This window comes from Hetaerina americana, unplaced genomic scaffold, assembly GCF_022747635.1.
Source record: "Hetaerina americana unplaced genomic scaffold, ioHetAmer1.1.p SCAF_47, whole genome shotgun sequence".
Lineage (NCBI taxonomy): Eukaryota > Metazoa > Arthropoda > Insecta > Odonata > Calopterygidae > Hetaerina > Hetaerina americana.
In genome coordinates this window covers 906027-924470 of record NW_027287063.1, presented here as the reverse complement: position 1 = coordinate 924470, position 18444 = coordinate 906027, and positions in this window count along the sequence as shown.

The following is an 18444-nucleotide window of genomic DNA, read 5'->3' as shown; positions in this document are numbered from 1 at the left end:
TCCAGAGTGTTCAATGCGGACATCAACATTGAGATACTCGGCGGAGGAAAAAGGAGAATACAACTCAACACTCATTATCGTGTATCAATCTGGACAGAATTTATGTGCAGTGAAGTCAAATCTTTGGTTTCCTCCATTCTCGTCTCTATTATTTATTTTAAGAAGTCTAAAATATCCGGCTTTTCAGTTTCAAGAAAAAGGTTATTTTATCACCAAATTAATGCATTCCTCCTGCTTATATTAAGTATGTCTCTGGAGAATATTTTCAGAGGCATCATGTCGATTGTCGTGGTTAATGCGAGTGATCATGATGGGAGGTATAATTGACGACGTCCCGCCCCAGATGCTGTGCACCGATGAAAGGAGTCTTGTGCCCCCGGGGGGGGGGGGTGGCCTTCTCGAACGGGGACCTCAACCTCGAGGGCTCTTTCACCGAGCGCGCGGCCACTTGAGCACATTTAGGAGGACATCCCTCTCCGTCGTCTACATCTGAATTCATTTTACGACTGAATTCCTAAACGTGTACCAAATTGGAGCATGCTGGACCGCCCTTTTGCATCACGCAATGATGTAATGCATGCAGCGCGCAGCTCCAGGGAGCACGGGGGCAACAACGGGAGAGTGCGGTGCTCGGGAGGAGGCGTGTAGATGACCCCTTTTCGCCCCTCATCAATCTCCGCTCCGGAATCACGCTGCCTGTCATCGTCCCAGGGCCGGCGAAGGAAGTAGTGAAGGCATCCCCGCCTAATCCGGGGGAGCGCATCTTTTCATTTGATGGACACTGCCCTAGTCAGGGCCCATACTTGATGTCATTTCACCGTAGAAATATTTACGTAATTATCGTCGAGGATGGAATATTTAATGTATGTATATATTGGACCGCGCGGAGGAGGGAGGGTGTCCAAGGGAATAAAGGAAGGCGGGGAATGGGGAAGAAGTGTGCATTCGTTTGGTGATGACAATATGCGCGTGAGAGTACTTTCTATCCTCATGTTTTTTATATGCACTATATAAGCAAACGATCTCCCCCATTACTTCCTTGTATCACTCCCTGTTTGGAGAATACATGGCACGTATAAGAAATAATGGGAACTTTGAGATTTTACGATAATAGTGTTGCATGGAACATAGTTTAGGTGCTATGACTGAAATTTCTATCCACGCTACTTTTCCGTGGTTATTAAATTTAAGGAAGCAAAATGGCAGTGTCAACCCCAGAAAATAAAATTGATTGGAAAATGTCCGCACTTCTTTTAAGGCGTTCGGCCAATGGCGGCTCCGGGAAGGAAGTGACCATCATCAAGGACAGCAGGTAATCCATATTTTCGCCATAAAAAAATAAGTGTTTTCCGAGGGGGGTTTTGAGTTTCTCGCGGGAAAGTTAAAGCCTTTCCATCAAGTGATGCCGGCTTCCACTGACTTCAAAAGCCAAAACTGACGGAAGTGGAATCGCATAATTTCGAGGCCCAGCCTCCATCAATCGATGATATGGGAAATCGGCCACTCACTCTGTTCCCTCACACGCAGACGAGCATCGCATTCCCAGGAAATACATACCCCGGGCAGTAATGGAAGCAGTAAACCGAATCCCCGATAATACCCACGAATGCGACCGACCGTTGGGCCAACGAGGGGCGAGTTACCCCCGATGCAAAGTGCGAACTCTTCTCCTCCCGGCTTCCCGCTGATCAGCGTGACGACGCGCCGGACGTCCACTGCGATGTGAACGGGATTCGAGTCTTCCGAAACGACATTCACCACATTTTCAACCCCCTGACTCCCATTCCTATTTTCTTCCTCCCCCAGGAATGGGAAACCACCCCTCCTCCCATAATTACCCCCAAATCGTGCTCCCGCTTCACAGCCCTCCCTCGAACCTAAGCCCTACACAAGTGGATTGGGATTCCTCCGTCGCCCCCACCCTATCCATCACGATCACGCCAATGATAAGCCGCCCATGAAATATCTCCTGGAAATGAAATGCGCGGAATACGTTGGATCCCGTTCAATAAGGAGGTGGTGAGGTGAGCGCGGAGTTCGTTACGGATGGATAAGAGAGGACGCCTTCCGGCTCCGGGAAGGGCCAATGAGCCGTTAGGAACGACCCGGCCAAGTGATTTCCGCCACGTTTAACGCCCTACATCTCTCCCTCCCTCCCTCTCCCGAGAGGGGGAGAGGGGGTGACAGAGTTTGTCGGTGGCCAAGTGATGCGATGCGTCAAACAGCATCGTGGATTCCGGGGGAATTGTTCCGCGTCCACGAAATGACCCCGTGCGCAAATGCTTTTTTTCCGGAGGACGGAGCCTCTGGGAAGGGAGGAAGGGGAGCGCCCCCTTCCTCCCGTCCAGCCTGGAACGGCACACATTACGGAACAAGAGGTAAACTACATCGTCTATTTTTTGACATGGTCTCGGACAGGCGAGAAGCATTAACCCCTGACCGGCGGGGGAATTAAATCAGCCACACCCGGCAAAGGACACCCGCTCTGTGTGCACTTTAATTTGTCCTCCCCCACCCTCTCTCTCAATCCTTTGCTCCTGGCGTCCGAGGAGCCCCTGGTCCCCCTGCGTCCCTCGCTCCCCCCCCCCTTCAAAAAGAGCGCCCTCTCCCCCTCCTTTGGTGGCCGCCCCGCGGCGCGAAAGGATAAAAATCCAGCCCAAGTGAGAGGTACGCACATACGCACGCACTTATGAATTTTTTCCGCCTTTCCACGATTTTTCCACTCGAATGCCACGGCGAGGTTGCGGAGGGTGGGACGTGAGGGTGTGGGGCGAGGGGGGCGAGGTGGGGCGGGGGGGAGGCGAGTGAGGGCCTCTTCAACGGTTTTTCTATGAGTGTTGCCCATGTACGCGCTCGCTGGCACTCGGGCCGACAAGGGCCCGCATGGACTGCAAACAAGGAAGGGGTGGCTGCATAAAGGGGGACGTGGAGGAGAGGAGGTGGTGTTCAAGTGGGAAGGAACCCCCCTCTGCCTCTCGACAGGCGGACGGACGGACGTGGCACCCCCTGCCATCTCCCTCTTCTCTCCCGCCCCCTTTCAAAAGGGAGAGATCATCTCTCTCCGCGCTCCCTTTTCACACTTTCCCTCCCCTCTTCCTCCATTCGCACCAAATCCCGAAGAAATGCTCATTTTTGCACCAACCCGTCTGCGAAGAAGGACCTGGAGCCCCCGTACGCTCCCCATGAACAAACTTCCGTCGCGCTACCACAACGCGCGATTGTCATCATTTCCACAACATCCGGGTCACCGAATCACTCAGTTTTAAAAGTCTCCCTTATAATAAAATTTGTCACGAACCAGAATCCACTTCGTCCAAATTTGAAGTATGTTATATATTCATCGACGGACACTTAGACTGTCACAAGGGAGTTATAGAACGTCATCACATTTCGTCCACATGTTAGATTACACCCTTCAAACGGAATGAGGATTTTTGCTCCTGTATTTATCGCAGTGCTTTCTACTGCATTTGTACCATATCAACTAAATACCCGGTATTTCCTCAAATTTTTAAATTTGGCAAAACGAAATAATAAAATCAAGGTTGCAGTGGTACTTAATTTTGTCAAATGTTTTTCTCACATTCCAGGGTATTAATGTTTTCGCCAACTTATGACATATATAAATTACCAAATGAATTTAATAAAATCGCTTATATTATCCAGTTATTTTCGATGTTCATTTATTAGTTCATATTTGGTTGTTTTTGAGTTTTATTAGGTTTCTGTTTTTCCCCTTTCTCTATTATTTATTTTACTCCATTGCTCGATGTAGATCTCCAGAAGTGATTTCTTAGAGTAATTTTCTAATTGAAATGAATTCGTAAAAATCGGAATTCTTAATCGTGTCCTCAAACATTCACGACGTGCTAACACGAGAAGGATCATTGGGGATATATCGGGTCCCCGACGGAAGTAAGCCATTCTTCTTTTTCACCCTCCCTCCCACCCCCTCTCCCTCCCACCCCCTCTCCCTCCCTCCCTCCTCCCCTCTGCTCTCCACCCACTTCACTCTCTGAATCTCCTCCCCCTCTTTAAGAACCTTCCGCTTTATGCATGCATCCTCTGCTCTCTATATCCTGCTCCTTATCCAATCCATCGCAATTCTTCTCCGTACGTCCCGAATACTTTGGCCATTTTGATTCAAAATACTTCTGAGATACGTAAAATGTTCAACCTGCTCCAGTCTTTGCCCTCCTATTATAATGTCTGGCCTAGCCTTTTTCTTCCTGGAAAATCGCATAACTTTTGTTTTATGAATATTTATTCTCATCCCATACCTGTCGCACTGAATTTCCAGTTCACTAAGCAATGCTTGCAACCCCTTGGCTGACTGACAAACTAAAGCTTGATCATCAGCAAACCTAACTGATTTTACGAATTCCCCGCCCACTTTCATTCCTACCTCCAGTCCTTCCCATGCCTCTTTAATCATTTCCTCTGCATACAGGTTGAACAGCAACGGTGATAATGGGCAACCCCGCCTTACACCTCTTCCTAACACTGCCCAACCGGACTCCCCATTCCCCACTCGCACCTGAACAGTAGGAGACTTGTACAGGTTGCGGATTAGCCTCCTTTCCCTCCAATCTATTCCTATCCTATTTTGTGCAATATACTCATTAGTTTTCCCAATTCACTCTATCAAACGCTTTTTTGAAATCTACGAAAGAGGTAAATACCTCCTGGTTGTGTTCTATATTCCTCTCGATTAATAATCTCAATACTGCAATGGCATCACGCGTACCAGAATACAAGACAAAAACACTGTCAACCAATACAGAGAACACTTGGAATTATTTCTTAAATATTTTACGCGAAGGAATGAAGACGTACATCGTACCTCTCCCCTTCCCAAACCCAAACTGATCATCCTCTAACTAATCATTTGTCTTACTCTCTATCATTTTGTTTATGATCCTGAGAATCACCTTAGCAGCGTGCGCAATAAAACATTGTTCTGTGGTCCTCTCGCATGGAACTGGAAGGACAAGTAAGGACTCTCTTTTGATGCAATATTCCGTCAAAAATCCTCCTCCAAAGGAACTCCGAATTAGTCCATAAAAACTCTTCCTCCGACGTTTTCCCATATCTTTGAGTAGTTCCGCATGAATTTCGTCCGCCCCCTTTCCTCATTTGATTCAAAATTCCTCGTTGGCCGTCTATCTCTCTATCAATCACTTCTGGAGCTAAGCTGACCTCACATTCCCTTTCTGTTTTCCGATCCTTGACTATTTTCAAGAAGATGCCATCTTATTTCCTGACAGTGTTTTCACCTACTTCTAAAGTGCACCCATTTCAACCTTCCCACGTAGACATTCCATTTCCCCACACTCGGTGTCTTCCACCGCGCGCCTCTTTCAGTCCACTTGTTCCCCACCCTATATTTATTATTCAATATTAATACTTTATAACCCTACCTCACTCTATTTTTACATTCTTCCATTTACTTCCCTCGCTCGTCTTTCTTCACTATCATCTATGAATCCCTTGTATGCTTGGCCTTTTCGTATTAACTGTTCTAATATTTTTTCTCCCCCAAGGATAGCTTTAGGGATCATCAGAATGTCAATATCCACATTCCATCACATGAAGCTTGTATTCCAAGGAGAGAGAAATTGGAATATTCTTGAAATATTCCCGAATGCAAAACTCTCTCCGACTCATCCTCAAATATAAGAGCAGAGTGCGAGACGTACGCCCCTCTTTTTTGAGATTTTTTTAGGATTAGAATTTCGAAATTTTGGTTCAACACGAAAACACACCGCCATCTGAGGAGCACATACGGAATGGTCAACATTTAAAAAAAATTTTCGCTATCCTCTAACACTGTTTCATTAATATCTTAAGAATAAAATTAAATTCCAGATATAAATTTTAGATCAGATGAAGAATTTTTAAAAGTTATAGAAAATACTGTAGTCATTGATTCATTTGAATAGCGGTTATTTTTAAGCTTCTCACTGTTTATCGTTTAATTACGGCGTTCATATTACATACATTATCCATCAATTTATTCCTTTCCCATTTTTGCGTCGTGTGGGATTTTGAAATATGAAACAAGAACCGCATCGATACATTTTACTCATTTATATCGTGATTTATTTTATCTACATTGATACACTAAGTGGACGCTGAGGTGCAAGGCGTGGGATCATTGAACATGTAACGTCAAAAATCAATTTTTTTCTATCAATCAGGTATCAATAAATAATTTAAAAAACAAAAAAGGATAAAATGCGAACCACGAGTGCTCGCGCTGCGGTATGTAATTGTGTTATGCGCACTTCTCCTCGTGAGTGAGACAAGATATAAGTAATGAGAATGATACAATAATGTTGGAGATCATTTATCCTCAGAGCTAAAAAAGGAAAATACAATTCACCCGCAGCGCGGTCGCTTACAATTATTCTGATAGCACGTTTATAGTTTGCGGACACTTATATTTGAAAACGAGACGAGATGATGCCAACGAGAAGGCGTTATTAACTAAGATTAGGTGAAATAAAGACGGCTAACACTTGACTATTGGCAATAAAAAAAGGAAACATTGTTTCACGTATCGCGTTGGTTTGCAGTTATGCTGATTCAATATTGCTCGAGCGATATCTTCCATCTGTCACTTCTACAACGTTGTGATATGCATGAGGGTCCACTTCTAAAACTGGTATCTCCTCAGGATAATGGATATCGCGTCGGTCACCGTTTCGTCGACAAATGTGCGGACTTTAATTGAATCCACTTTGTTCATATCGTTGACGTAAAGAAGGAATAAAAAAGGTCCGTTGACTCTAGCTTACGAAATGGTTCAGTTATTTGCATGTGATTTTTTTTAATATAATGGGAAAAGCTATTACAAGATGCCTTTGAAAATTGCATTCAGTTTTGACCATTTTAATAACATTTTTAAATACGGATTCCGTGAGTGAAAATTTATATCGATCAACTTGCAGTAATATTAGTTTGGAATCCGTAAAACATTACATTTTCCGGTGTATCGTTTAGTTCCCATAAATATCACTGGAGGGCCTCTCCTGTTCGTGTTTTGCTTCCGTTCGTTGCCACGTCCACTCTCCTCCGATTCAGAGACGCCCCTTCCCCCGCGACCTGCCCCCTCCGTCTGCCCGTCACCGCGCACTGAACGATCCGAGGTGCGGTGTTTGCCTGCTTTGCTTCCCGCCTGGTTATCCTCCCCGTGCAGGAGAGAATGGAGCGGCCGCCGAGAGGGAAGAAGGGGAGGGGAGAGAGCACCCCAACCAAGATTCTGGCGCTCGGGGAAAGTGCGACATGGTCGATCAATCACGCCCATCACGACGCCATCCCCCTCCCTCCCCCGGGGGCGTCGCGACGGGAGGGGTGGCATTCGCTGCCCCCCGCATCGCCTCGCCGCCCTCATCCTCAGCACACCTCGGACAACCGCACCCACTCCCAGGGGTGCATCCCCCGAGATGCGAATGAAGTGCCCTCGACTACCCCCCTTCCGTACCCCCTCCCCCATGCATCCCCTCCAACCCCCACAAAACCCTCGCCTGCCCCGCTTCTCACTCCCGAGAGGGGATCCTTCCTCCCCCCCGGAACCTCCCCCCATTCAGCTGTCAGCCGCCTTGCCTCGCCCGAGGGGTCCACTGCCTCCTCCTCCGCCCGGAATAACTCGAGAACCGCCCCCCTCCCAAACCCTGAGCAGGGCACTGCACGAACCCTCCTTCGCCCTCGCGGTGAAGGGTTGACGAGGCGAGGGTGCGGGAGTTGGTGACGGGAGGGAGCGACGGGGCAGCAACTCGCACCACTATCCGCCTCTTTGGTCGCATCGTTATGCATGTTATGTGAGTGCGTAGCCTCTTTGCCCTTGCACCCCCCCCCTTTCCCCCCCTTTACCTCTTCACATTCCTCCCTCTCCGGACAGTAATGCTCTTCAGATTTCACTCTTTCCCTCCGCCGACACCATTTGAGCACACTTGGTCCCCGCCCATTCGGCCCGGACAAGAATCAAACCTCCTTTTTGAACCTCTGTCCTGCGCCGACGGACCTGTTTTCGACTTCGCGCCTACCATGAGAAAGATCCCGATGTCCACACTCGTCCACGAAATATTAATTAATCAGCCCATGAGAGACATTTGGGCCAAAAATATACGGAAGGAATGGAGGGGAGAACTGAGCATTGGGTCGAGGAGCATCCCCGTTGAAGTTGAAGGCATCTTCATCAATTTTCGCTCAGAAATTCAAATAGCGTCCAAACAAGGCCATCGCTTCGCACAAACAAGAAAGAACGGTTCATTCTCTGCCTGGCTTCTGCCGAGAACAGACGTGCTCGAGCTCGCTCCCTAGAACCGGTTCGACCCTACCTGAGACTACCTGCGTGCCTGCTGTTACTTCTGTGTTTGTTCTTCCCTAGTGAAGTGTAGTTTAGTGTTAGCTTTAATTTTGTGAAATAGTTAGTTTATTTAGTTTTTGTGCTGTTTGTTATTAGTTTTTAATAGTTTGGTGGTATTCCTTGTGGGTACTCTTAGTGGCTTGCGGTGGTTTTTGTCCGTCGAATCTAATTGGTTATCGGTGAGTGTTTTATTTTCTTTACCATCTTTTTTCTTTCCTTTCTTTACTTACTTACAAAGCGTAACTTATTGATTGAGCTAAATTTAACTAACCCCTCTTAGAAATTTTAGCATAGTGTATACAGGTTAGCTTTTATTGGGAACTCAGTAGTTTAATTAGGATGGCTTCATCTAGGTCCCCTGTTGCCATGCTCGAAGGCACTGGCGAATGCGCGGCTTTAAGGGCCCGTATTGTCATGCTGGAGAGAATGGTGCGGGAGCTTCGATCGGTGATCGCTGGCCGGAGGACTCCCCTCAGGAGAGATGGTGCTCGGGGTGGGAATACGAAAACCCGCCACGCCCATATGGGTGCACGGATTCGTCCGAATGCTACACGTGGCTGGGCGATTAGAGACCTACCCCGTGTCCCATCTCCCAACGAGGGAGTGTCTCACGTCCGTAGGTCAGACGATTGGAGGGTTGTCTCTCGGGGCAAGGGGAAGGTAACGCTGCGGCGTGGATTGGACTCTGCGGAGGCAGATACCATCCCCGTCTCCAACAGGTACCAGGTGTTGTCGGATGACAGCACCACCGTACCTGCAGCCCCTACCCCTACTCCGAGGGCACTGCCTAGGGTAAGACGTCAGGGAACGGGAAGGGAGGGAATTGTAGTAATAGGTAGCTCGAATGTCCGTCGTGTAATGGTCCCATTGAGGGAGAGGGCGCGCCGCGTAGGCGCCGATCAACGGGTGACCGCCTGGTGTATACCAGGCGGAGGAGTCCCTCAGGTGACGAAGGCGATCGAGGCGGCGGTCAAAGGCACGAAGTGCTCTAGGCTGCAGGTCGTGGCCCATGTGGGCACCAACGACGTCACGGACCGTGGATCCGAGGAGGTCCTCCGTTCCCTTAGGGAACTGAGCTCCGAGGTGAAGCGCGTCCAGGGCGTCGAGGGGGTTCGGCTGGGACTAACGGTCTGCAGCATCGTTCCGAGGGAGGATCGCGGGTCTCTGGTTTGGAGCCGAGTGGAAGGCATAAACCAGAGACTATCGAGATTCTGCTCGGACATAGGAGCCTCCTTCGTCGACCTCAGACCAACCCTCCGATCTTGCAGGACTCCCCTTAACCGATCTGGGGTCCATTACACGGCGGAAGCGGCGAGTAAGGTAGCGGATAGGATACTCGACCACTGTAGGCCTTTTTTAGGATAGAGAGCAGGTCACTTAGTGGGTCAATAACATCTGGGGATAGCGCGTATAATATTATTAATAAAAATATAAAAGTCATTGACAACACTGGCAATGATTTAGAAAGACATGTGACACGCACTTCCCCACAAAGGCGTCCTAAATTACAGTCAGACACTAATAAGGACGTTATTCAACATCAAAATAATTTAACTATACTTGTTATAAATTGCAGAAGCCTCAAGAACAAATCAGCGGATCTAGAACACATAATCCAAACTCATTCCGCTGATATAGTATTAGGCACAGAGAGTTGGCTGTGCAATGATATTAATGACCAAGAAATTTTCCCAATAGATTTCAAAGTTTACCGACACGATAGAGATACAAGACCCGGAGGAGGGGTTTTCGTGGCAGTTAAAAGTCATTTTGAAAGCAGGCAAGTTTCATTTGAAAATAATAACATAGAAAGTGTTTGGTGCACCTTACTACGGACCAATCAACCCAACATAAATTTATGCTCTTTCTACAGACCTCCAGACTCAGATTTGAAAACACTTCACACCCTCAACGATCAAATTCACAAGTTTACACGTAAATATAATAACAGCATAAACATAATTGGTGGCGACTTTAACCTCCCTGGTATAGATTGGGACAGCAATATCGTTAAATCTGGGACCCGCGATCGCGAATCTTGCAATTCCATGATAAAATTGGTTCAAAGAAACTCCCTCCATCAAGCAGTACGCATGCCCACCCGTGGAAAAAACATATTGGATCTATTTCTTACAAACACGCCGGAACGTATTATTAGTGTATCAACTGATGAGGGCTTGAGTGACCATAAAGCAATTAATGTCCATTTGGACATAGCAATAAAAAAGATTGTTAAACCAAAAAGAAAAATTTATAATTACCATAAAGCAGACTTTGAATCTTTTGCCAATCAATTAAACTCTTCACTACCCGAGTTCAAAACCCGCTTAAGTCATGCCAACGTGGAAGAAACTTGGACAGAATTTGTCAATATCATGCAAAAAGGAATCGTAGATTTCATACCTATAAAATACGTTAAAGCAAATCGCGACCCCAGGTGGTACAATAAAGACGTTAGAAAAGCCCTTCGAAAGCAGAGAATGCTACACTCTAGGGTAAAGAGGGCAGGCGTGAACACATCATCTCCTGAGAATACACAATTATGGGACACATATAGATCCTCTAAAATTGAAACCAAAAAACAATTACGTAGCGCCTTACTGGAATTTAAACGCAAAGTACTTTGCGAGCACTTGGACACTGACCCCAAAGCTTTCTGGTCATATGTTAGGGAAGTAAATGGGAGTAAACAAACCGTGGCTTGCTTAAGGGATTGTAGCAATGTAATTCATACAGACAGCGAGGTTAAAGCTAACATCTTAAATTCATTCTTCCAAAGCGTTTTCTCGAATGATGTTGCCACCGCATATCTCCAAGAAACAATACATACTCCACCCATGGAAAAAATAACAGTGGACCAACAAGGAATTCTAAAATTACTTAATGAGATTAAACCCAACAAATCCCCGGGTCCCGAAAATATACCAGCTAGGGTGATAAAACATTTAGCTCCAAACATTGCCCCGTACCTTGAATTTATATTTAACAAATCCCTCACAGAGTGCAACGTACCTAAGATTTGGAAAACCGCGCAAATAACGCCTATTTTTAAAAGTGGTGACAGGGAGGATCCCAGTAATTACAGACCTATATCTCTCACTTCTATCTGTTGTAAAATATTAGAGCACATAATTGTCAGTTCAATAATGAGACACCTTGACAACATTAACTTTTTAAGTGACAATCAACACGGATTCAGGAAAACCCGCTCCTGCGAAACCCAATTAGGATTATTTACACATGATTTACTTGTATCTGGTGAGAGAGGTAGGCAAGTGGATGCCATCTTCTTAGATTTTCAAAAGGCATTTGATAAGGTCCCACATGGTAAACTCATTCATAAATTAAAGGTCGCGGGTATAAACAAGGGCGCTATAAGTTGGGTTAAAGATTTTCTTTCAGAGCGGGAACAGAGGGTAGTCCTTGATGGCGCTAGTTCCGACAGCGTTCGAGTCACGTCGGGGGTACCTCAGGGAAGTGTGATCGGGCCGTTACTTTTCTTGATTTTTGTTAACGATTTGAACCGCGAAGTGAAAAGTAACATTAGGATGTTTGCGGATGACACGGTGATCTATCGGGAGATATCTGGGGATGAGGATCGTTTTATTCTAGCGCAGGATTTAGATTGCATTACTAAATGGTGTTCTAACTGGGGATTGACTCTAAATTATAATAAATGTTCAGTGGTAAATTTCTTTAAAAGATCAACGGGATTTGCTTACAAATTAGCTGGAGGTGACCTAGCAGTAGTTGATACGGTAAAATACCTAGGTGTCACATTCACTAAAGACTTAACTTGGGGGACTCACATACGTAAAGTCTGCGGTCAAGCAAATAAAAAATTGGGATTCATTAGACGCATTGTCGGCAAAAGTGACTCAAAGGTCAAGGAACGTTGTTACCACGCTCTTGTAAGGCCTCATTTAGAATACGCATGCAGCGTGTGGGACCCGAGTGAAAAAGGTCTCATTCGGGAAATTGAGAAGGTTCAACGCCGGGCAGCCCGTTTTGTAAAAAATTCCTACGATAAAACGCAAAGCGTTACCGAAATGCTCATGGATTTGGGGTGGGAATCATTAGAAGAGAGACGATTCAATGCAAGACTGAAATTATTAAATAAATTCAGATCCGCATGTTTCAGCACCGAGGTCTCGCAGATTATTCGTACTCCTACATACATTGGTCGCTTGGATCATGCATATAAAATTCGGGAAATAGATGCCAGGACTAGCCGACTCAAGGACTCCTTCTTCCCACGGACAATACGGGATAGCAACTGTAGGATTATAGATAGTAAAAATTCCACTTGCCACCCTCAGTGTCTAAAAAATAATTAGTTCTACTTAAATGCATGCTCCTCCACTAACCTTATGTGTTTTGTTATAATAACCCATTCTTTCCGCATGATATCATTCGTGTTCTGTTCATCTGTTTTTAAGTTTCCCTTTCAGTCCCTCTTCCCTCCCGGCGGGGGGAAATTCCTGCTACCTGCAACGTTGGGTCGAATTCCCTTCCTTTTACTGTCTCTTTGGGGGGTTGAGTGTTTTGTGGTGCATTTTCATGTGGTAGTGATGTTTCACATTCTTGCTTGTTGTGTCCTGGCTTGCGTGTTTTAGGATGGCTTTCGTGCTGTATCCTGGGGTGCAGTTTTTTGTTGTTTTGCGGTGTATGTGTTTGCATGAGTATTGGATGGAGGGAGTTTTGCATGAGTGTGTGCGCTGCTGGGGTGTAATTTTCTGTGTTGTTTTTTGCATGTGGTATTTTTCGTTTTTACGGTTGGTGACCTAACACCCCCCGCCACACGCCCTTGCGGCGGCTTGCGGGGTATTATGTAGATGTAGATGTAGAGAACGGTGGTCGCGAATGAGGGAGTGTTTTCTGAATTTCGCTTCCTGTGATTTGGATGGAAACCTGGGGAGAGAAAGTCAAGGGCGAGAACCACTAAAGAAGTAGAAACTGCTTGGAGAGAGGTGAGGAGGCGATTCGGATGGAGAGATGAAAATAAGTCCCTCGACGTCCGAGACGCTCCTGGAAGCGTACTTGTGGGAAGAGAAAGATGGAATATATTGAAGCACTCTACAAAGGGCCCAAAGACACTTAAAGGTGAAAATTTAAGATGAAATGGTGACGGAGAACGGGGCCCCTGGGGTTTCGTTGGGAGGCGACTTCAAAAAGATCCGTGAGAGACCTGAAGAACCACGAGGCACCGGGTCACGGAGAAATAATGAAGGCAGTCGGGGTCAAAGCGAAGGAACACTCTCTTTGGGATAATCAAAGTAGGCTATGAAAGCGGAAAACTTCTAGAGAGACCTTCGAGGAGAGTGTGGTTATTGCAAAGCCGAGGAAGCCAAACACTGCTCAAGAGAAGACCGTGGAGCAAAGAGGCAACGCATACACATCTACACCCCGCAAGCCGCCGCAAGGGCGTGTGGCGGGGGGTGTTAGGTCGCCACCCGTAAAAAGGAACAAAACCACAGGCGATATCAACATCTACATGCAAATCTATACCTACTGCGGCGTATACATTCATGCAAAAATCCTTTCAACTTACACGCATGCAAATACATATAATATCAACTAACAAACAAATGCACCTTATGATGCCGTATACAATGTATCCAATGACGTGCAAGCTAGAATTTGAAAGTAAGAAGGCGATATTCCACCAGCACATGGGCATTCAACGTACAAAGGTCTCCTCCCCCAAGGACACCGGTAGGGAATGTGACCCAACGCTCTTAGGGCCACACGCCCTTGCGGCGGTTTCTGGGTATTATGTAGATGTAGATGTAGGGAGCGGGAGGGTTCCCCCACGGAGAGGGACGAGCGATGGAAGGGGAACTTTACAGACAGACAAAGCAAGACAAGCAATATTGTTAAGAGCACTACATTGTTTGATGGCATTCTAATGCGGTCATGCGGGAAGGACTGTGGCAACAGAACACACATCTACATCTACATCTACATCTACTTAATACCCCGCAAGCCGCCGCAAGGGCGTGTGGCGGGGGGTGTTAGGACACCAGATCTAACAAGCAATACGTAGATTACGGCTATCATCCAAACAAATATCACGCGTGTTCATATTGCATCATCTCGTATTATCACAAATGTTTCCTATTAGGCATGGGTAATCCTACGATATTCACAATAATATTGATATTTCAATAGTTTCCATTTGTTTTTTCCAAGTGAACTTATCGATACTGGTTGAAACGTTTTTTTTCAAATATGTTCGATATCTATCAATCTATAATATCATTACCTTCTATTTAGCTTTTTTTGTACCATATACACCCCCCAGTTATCATTTCCATGATGACGGTATCGATTAATGTCGGTAAAAACGATAGTCAAATTTGTGCGATATACTCAATCTATGACATTGTCATCTCTTTCATTGTCTGTATTAATATCTAAAACGTAAAGCCACCTACTTCACATATATATTTCGACATGACAATCCATTGGAGGCTGGACATCGCTCGAGTATTGCACCTGAATGTTGAACCACACGATGTTAGTGAAAGAGCATGCATTTAAATACAACTAATTATGTTTTAGACGCTGAGGGTGGCAAGAGGAATTTTTGCTATCTATTACTGTAGAGTTGCTATCCCGAATTGTACGTGGGAAGGAGGAGTCCTCGAGTCTGCTAGTTCTGGCATCTATTTCCCGAATTTTATATGCATGATCCAAGCGACTAACGTACGTTGGAATGCGAATAATTCGCGAGACCTCGGTGCTGAAACATGCGGATCTGAATTTATTTAGTAAGTTACACCTAGCATTGAATCACCTTTCTTTTAGTGATTCCCACCCCAACTTAATTTGCATTTCAGGGACGCTTTTCGTTTTATCGCAACAATTTATAAGGAAACGGGCTACCCGGCGTTGGCCTTCTCAATTTCCCGAACAATACTCGGTCCGCTTGCGGCTATTGATGAGAAAATGAAAAATATGTGAGCAAGCCCTTATATGTTGCATTAGTGGACTTCTGCGTCGTCGAATGGAACAAGATACTCGAAGTGGCTGAGAGTGACAGAAGTATCTCCACAAGATTCAGGTAATAACTATTCTATTGAAAATTGGATGGAGAACAGAAAACAAATTAGCAAAGGAGTTAGACAAGGATGCAGCCTCTATCCTGCGGTATTCATCGAATGTCCAGAAGAATGGCGATGAAATAATCAAAGGAATATGACATCACGGGAGTCAAGGTGATGGGCGAATAAATTAATATTCTCCGTTCCGCAGTTGGCATCGCAGTATTTGCAGAAACGCGAGAAAACTTGGAGGGAACTCTGAATATTATGGGCCGAGTACTTCGGGAGCATGAAATGAATTAGAATCAAAAAGAAAGAATAAACTAAAAGCTTTGTGTTTGTGGAGGTGAGAACCTGAAGACATACTATATACATCATCGATGATTTTATTGCGACGCGACTATCCTTGACAGCGCGGTAAAAACCGGTCGGGAAATGTGTTGGGGGGGGTCTGCCCTTCCAACGAAGCAGGCCGCCATTTTGCTCTGAGAAGTCTGAACGAACCGACGGGCCTCCGCGTGAAGTGTGTTTTGACTTTGTTGCGAGGCGCGATGGAGCGTTCGCTTGAAAAGCGGTGCACCAGCAAGTTTTGCGTGCAGCTTGGAAAGAATGCAATCGAGACATTCCGGATTCCGAAAAAAAAAATAATTAGTTGTATTTAAATGCATGCTCTTCCACTGACCTTATGTGTTTTGCTATAATAACCCATTCTTTCCGAATGACCTCATTCATGTTCTGTTCATCTGTTTTTAAGTTTCCCTTTCAATCCCTCGTCCCTCTCCGCGGGGGCAAATTCCTGCTACCTGCAACGTTGGGTCGCATTCCCTGCCAATTAGAGACTCTTTGGGGGTAGAGTGTTTCGTGGTGCATTTTCATGTGGTAGTGGTTTCAATTTCTTGCTTGTTGTGTCCTGGCTTCCGTGTTGTAGAATGTCTTTCGTGCTGCATCATGGGGTGCAGTTTTTTAGTTGTTTTGCGGTATATGTGTTTGCATGAGTATTGGATGAAGGGATTTTTGCATGAGTGTGTGCGCTGCTGTGGGTGTAATTTTCCGTGTTGTTTTTTTTGCATGTGGTATTTTCCTTTTTTACGGTTGGTGACCTAACACCCCCCGCCACACGCCCTTGCGGCGGCTTGCGGGGTATGATGTAGATGTAGATGATGCTTCGAGAGGCCTTCAAGAACGACAGCATTTCAAGGTTACAGTCCGGGAGGTGGCACGAGGCGTTAAAGGAGGGCCGGGAGCAGGTCGCCGACGAAGCCCGTTCTGGACGCCCAGCAACGGCCAGAACCGACGAAAACGTGAATCGCGTGAGCGAAGTTTTGCGTTCCGACCGTCAATTGAGTCAAGAATTGCTGGTTTTCATTTAGAATGAGCCGGGCTTAAAACTCTATCGTAGCCGGAGACGAATCCTGGATGTTCGGCCCAGAACCGAAAAGGCAGAGCAGCGAGTGGCACACAAAATCGTCCCCCCGTCCCAAGAAAGCACGAATGAGCAAGTTTCGCAACAAAACGATGCTCATTATGTATGTATTTTTAAATAACCAAAAGCATATAATAACGTTCCTGAGAGACCTTCCCTCTCAAGAGGAGTTTCAGAGTGCCTTTCAGGTGTGGAAACACGTCTCCGCAAGTGTATTGTTGATGCAGGGGGGGGGGGGAGAGTATTTTGAAGAATTTTAACCATTTGTGTTAGTACAATCAATAAATCTATTTTTCCCAGAAAATGCGCATTACTTCTATAGTGGCCGCTGTATCAAAATTACAGGACTGAAACTAGAGAAAATGGAATCTTTCACCTACCTGAGCCACTGAAGAAAACGTGAGCAACAAGGAGACGTCTAATTTCAAAGAATCTGAGGTTGCAATCAATGAAGTCAAAGCGTTCATAAGGAGCAAGGCACTCAGAGGAGCAAGGACAAGGAGCATTAGAATGGTGGACCAGTAGAGACAAGAAGCCTTTTAAACATGGTGCTGGAGGAGCATGCTGAAGATCAGAAGTAAACAGAAGAACAGAAGAGGGGAGTAATCCAACGAGAACTATAGTATCTCTTCCGCAAAGAGAACTGGATGATGCCCAGCTCCACGGTAATTTTTTCACGCGTGTAACTTCACTTAACTACGAAACTCTTCTCATTGGCCCCGAGTCTGCGTTAACGCCGAAACCAAGGAATTCTGTTCCGCGAAATTAAAAAAAAATTATCTACCGGTTAAGGTAGGTTTTGGATGGACACAGCTACCATATAAATATTTTTTTCTCAACAAAACACAACCCAAAATCCTACTTTACATCAGGTCCCTCTTCATCTCTGAGTACTTCCTTCCTCCCTTCAACCCGTCCAACATCCCAGTCCTATTCCTGACCTTTCCTCCTTTGCCTAACATTGTCCCCTCTATTGCCGTCTTCAACATCCCATTTCCGATCAATACGCCCTTCATCCATTTTTCCTGCCTCCATAGGATTTCTCCCAACAATGCCCTACACTCACCTACTTCCTCGTTTGTTTTCCTTTAGATCCGTTTAACCTTCTCTATTCTTCTTCAGACCCACATTTCAAAAGCCTCCAATCTACATACGTCTATCATCCTGCTTCAGTGACCACGTTTCCGCGCCATACATATCTACGCTACATATAAAAGTTTTTACAAGTCTTTTCTTAACATCCTTACTCAACTTGCCTGTGATCCCTCCATGTGAAAGCCTCTTTGCCTAGCGCAATTCTTCTTCTTATGTCCCCACTACTTTGACCGTGTTGGTCCAAAACACTTCCTAGATTCGTAACCTGTTCTACCTGCTCTAGTTTTTGCCCTCCCATTATAATGTTTAGCTTAGCCTTTTGCTTTCTGGAACATCGCCTATCCTTTGTTTTATTAATATTGATTCTCATCCCATATCAATCGCACTAAAATTACCAATTCAGCAATGCTTGCAACCCCTTGGTTCACTGACAAACTATAGCTTGGTCATCAGCAAACATAACTGATTTTACGAATTCCGCGCCGACTTTCATTCCTACATCCAATTCA